Source organism: Blastomyces dermatitidis, assembly GCF_000003525.1.
Source record: "Blastomyces dermatitidis ER-3 genomic scaffold supercont1.12, whole genome shotgun sequence".
Taxonomy (NCBI): domain Eukaryota; kingdom Fungi; phylum Ascomycota; class Eurotiomycetes; order Onygenales; family Ajellomycetaceae; genus Blastomyces; species Blastomyces dermatitidis.
The window spans coordinates 934012-938675 of record NW_025544785.1 but is presented as its reverse complement, the minus strand read 5'-3'; positions in this window follow the sequence as shown (position 1 = coordinate 938675).

Below are 4664 nucleotides of genomic sequence, written 5' to 3'. Positions count from 1 at the left end.
AGGTGCAGAAGTGCTGTGTAGCTGTGGTAGATTCCTCTGACTTCCCTGAAGAGTGGATCGTCGAGACGCAGTAGCAAAGTGAGTAAGTTGGTTGGGAGACACTGAGGGACTAGGAGTGGCGGGGCGGGAGGGGAGGGTTAATGTGAGGTTGTCCACAGAGCCTCTGCGCAACGCTTGAATCGACAGACGGTAGTCGTGTTTGCCCGCACCACCAATACCGGAGCTAGGTCCGCTATCGCCGCTACCGCTACCACTACCACCTACACTACTACCGCTGCCTCTGCTCTGGACGTTGGTCCTATCCTCAAAGCCGTTGTGAGAGTTTAATGCGGGAGACGGGGTATCTCGAGCTGGCGGCTTCGAGAAGTTGGAATTTGCAGGGGAATTACGAGAGGGGGGATTTGATTGGGGGGCCGCGAGTGACGAAGTGAAGCTATTAAAGGCCTGGGAAGTTTTTTCTATAGCAATTGCAGCAAGAGAGCGACGGCTGGAGCGAGACGCAGAAATGGTGGTTGAGGAACGATAATCGCGTCCGAACCTAAGGGGAGATAGGAGCTGGGAGAATAGACAGCTTTATTATTGGATCCTTCGCGGTACCTGTCGAGACCTGTCGAGAGCAGATAGAGTGCTCATTGAAAGAAGGGCAAGGTACTTAAACGGGGGGACGAACAAGGGGAGGGGGGGGGGGGGGGGGGGAGGAAAAGAAAGAAAAAAGAAGGGGGGGGAAAAACCCCAGTATTCGTCGGAGCAGGCAGAGCAGTGGATTTTTGGGTTCAAGCTGGAGAAGAGGCCGGAAATAAGGCTGGGGGCCAGCAGGAATACGCCTGCCACTAACGAGTCAGCAAAGCCAAAGTGACAGGAGTTTAACCGCAAAAACAAGAGGGCAGGTTGTTAGGTGGCCCGCAGCGCTAAAGAATAGGTGAACTTTTTTTAACAAAAAAAAGTTTGGCAAGAAAGAAGGGTAAAACTGGAAAATAAAAGCCAGGGGGAAAAAATAGTTAAAGGTAGGGTAGGGTTATTATTATGGGGAATGGTGCATCCGGATTGGCAGGCCACTTGGAGGGCAACAAGTGGTGGGGTAGAAATTTAGTAGAGATGTGATGATGAGAGCAAAAAGAAGGGAGGTTGAGTGAGGAATTGGCTGCTGAATGATGATGATGATGCTGATGCTGGGAGATTTGGACCTGAAACACGAGGCTCACCTGGGCTAACACGGCGGAGATGGAGGATATCGAGCGGGGAGTGAGATCCGCCGCTGCAGGTCGGCCGAGGTAGGGGGAACAATGGAAGAATAATTGGTCTGCTTTGGAGATCTTCAAGTTCCAGAGGAATAATAATAATAATAATAATAATAAATACTCCGTAATAGTAATAGTAATAGTAATAGTAATAGTAATAGTAATAGTAATAGTAATAGTAATAGTAATATAATAATAATAATAATAATAATAGTAATAGTAATAATAGTAATAATGAGAAGAAGAAGGAGAAGAAGAAGAATAGGAAGAATCTGGTAGGCTAAGGGATTCCAGAAACCACCCACCAGCCAGCAACAGACGAAATCGTAGCCGACCCTGTAAATACAATAATAATATGTTGATTAATTGGAGACTGCTGGAACTAATACCAGACAAGAATAGGGACCAGAACGACGATTAAAATACAGCGGTCCAGGTTGGCGATCAAACAGAAGGTTGTGGGTTAAATAATGAATTCGCGGAGACTGGCTTGTGGTATTATTAATAATAAATGCAGTGTCTGTCATCCACAGAAACGCATGGCGAAAATCCAGTAGAGAGCGTACAGCAGACAAGAAAAAGGGCGTGTCGGCAATCAGGAGAGTTGTACGAGATTGTCTGCTGTGCGCTGCTTGGTTGGAGTGGGAGTTGTTGATATCTTTGCACTCGATGCCAGGCTATTTTGCTCTCCGCTGACTGCAGGCGATAACCGTGTGTCTGTGTGAGTAGGCTGCGTATGTGTGATGTGTATGTATGTATGTATGTATGTACCTGGTGCTGAGTCGAGAAACTGAGATCCCGAGATTGAGAAGAGGCTGATCACAGGGTTGGTCGATGGTTGTTGGGCCAAGGGTGGACGACGACGGTGCGATGGGGGAAAAGAAGGGTCCCAAGGGTGTGTGCGGTGATTCAAGGAAAATTCCAAATACAAGGGGTTGTTGGGCTGACGGGTTCTTTTTCTTTTTTCTTTTCTTTTCTTTTCTTTTCTTTTCTTTTCTTTTCTTTTCTTCTTCTTATTTGGTTCAGAGATGGGGCTAGTAGGTTGATAATAATCAGTCCTAGTTATGGAAATATCTCCAAGATGAAACAAGCAACGGGGGGGAAAGAGCAAAAAGAGAGGGAAATATATATATATATATATATATATATATATGTGGATTATCAGCCAGATATACACGGCAAAACCACTATACATGATACGAGAAAGAAAGGAAAGCCCCAAACACGCAGAAACGATCGCCGAAGGAAAGTTAAAAACCGGGGCAGCCCAACAAGACAAGCCTTGCGACCAACTCTCCTTGACGACGCACAGAAAAAAGAAGAAGAAAAAAAGAAAAAAAGAAAGAAAAAAAAGAGGGGAAAAAAAAAAGCAAAAGCAGCCCAGGCGTCACAGACTCACCGGATCACAGCTGGGCGCCCGCAGATCCTTCGTGGCTTGCACGCTACAGCCTAGCTAGCCCAAGTATCCCAGCATCGCCCAGCAATCACCCAGCAATCACCGAGCTTAGCGTGGCCGCTGGCAGTGCCTGGGCTAGAGCCTAGGGGGGGCTTTCAAACTCCAGCCAGGCTTTTTGGCTGGTTCGCGGTTAGACCTCCGCCCTGGATATGATATGACTCGTTGGAAGAGAGGGATGGTTATTGATTGTCGTTCTGATTCAGGATTAATTAGGATTAATTAGTGGTGATTTTTTATGGGAAGTTACACATATACTGTAACTACCTAGCAAGTTTGCGAGCAGCAGCCGAGCCGAGCCGGGTCCTAGTAAACGAACGGGGTTTGTGGGAAAAAGGTGGCGATGTCGACCACGTTTTTTTCTTTCCTTTTTGTTCAACCTCGTTTTCCCATGTCCTACTTAGCGTGGTCGAGATGGATATGGGTGGTGGTGGTGGAGGTGGAGTTCGGTGATATTTGTTGTAAGCTACGCTCGGAGTTCGTAGTAGTTAGTAGTCGGTGTGTATCATCACGGATCACGAGACTGGCCAGCGCATCCATGGAATGCTCCAGGGTCAAGAACGTGGCAAGCCGCAACTTAAACACGCTCCACCCACCCTGAGGCGGCGAGGGGTTTGGTGTGGAATTATTTGTCGGTTCGGGGTTTTCTAGAAAATGGCTTTATTTGTCTTCTTCTGGACAAGCCTATTATTATACCATGACATTGCCCTTCCATCTAACTAACACATTTTATACATCTTTTATACTCTCCATATAAACTCGCCCATCGCCCAAACATCAATCACCAAACACAGTCAGTTGAACGCAGCGAACACACACGTGCGAAACGGCAAACTAACCCACCAACCCTCTCCTCTCTCCGATAGCGCGCGCCTTTTGCCATATGGGCCCCCTGCTAGCCTGCTTAGCCTGCTTAGCCTGTCCTGCTAGGCTTGTTGAACGCATGGCAAGCCATTCATCATTTATTATTCAACAGGCTAACTAAACTTAAGACTCACAAGGGGGGGGACTTTGTCAAACTGGCTCGCTCTCTCGTTCGAATAATGCGGAGTATTCATGCGGGCTACGGCGGTTGACCGAAATTAATTCCTATTTCTATTCCTATTCTTTTCTTATTATTTATTGACTCATTATTATTATTATTATTATTATTATTATTATTATTATTTTTCAACGCCCGTCCCCCCAACTTGCAAGCACTCACCAACCACCAACTACGCCCTGTCTCAGAGTTAGCTTGCAAGAGGAAGAATTGACTTTGAATTCCTGAAACAAGCTCACGCGGGGCGCCCCGGTTGGACAGGGGGGGAAGAATAATTATAATAATTGCAATAAATAAAAAGAAAAAAGGAAAAAAAGTATAGGTATAGAATAATAATAATAAGTTAGAACAGTGCTCATCAATCACCTCTTGATTAAAATAAAAGCTTAGCACATCTCTGAGAAAGAGCTGAGACTTTTTTTTTTTTTTTTTTCCCACTCATGAGCTGGTTTGGTTGCCTTTCAGAATAAATTATCAATTTATTCAGGAAAATCTGTGTATAATAATAGTTATGCTGATTTATTAACATGTTACAATCTCAACAGAACATGAAGAGTTATCTTATATAGCTATTATTTACATACAGTAGTTTGTTTCTATTTTTCTTTGCAATTACTATATACATATATAGATATAGATATGATTGAATCCAGGTGTTAAGTTAATTCAAAGTGGAAAAACTGAAATGCACTAACTTCTGAATGTTATTATAATAATCTCTACACCTTCATTTTTAACATCAAAGATATGACAAACAACATGATGACTGCCAGCTAAGTTCTAACTAGGTATCTGATTCAATGGCAGTTGAACTATGTATGTACAGTACATGTACAGTACTTCCAGTATGTTTCTGACCAAACACAGGCACCAGTGGTATGTTGAGCTGAGAAACAACCACCATTTCTGCAGTTGATGTCTGAGCGTTAGA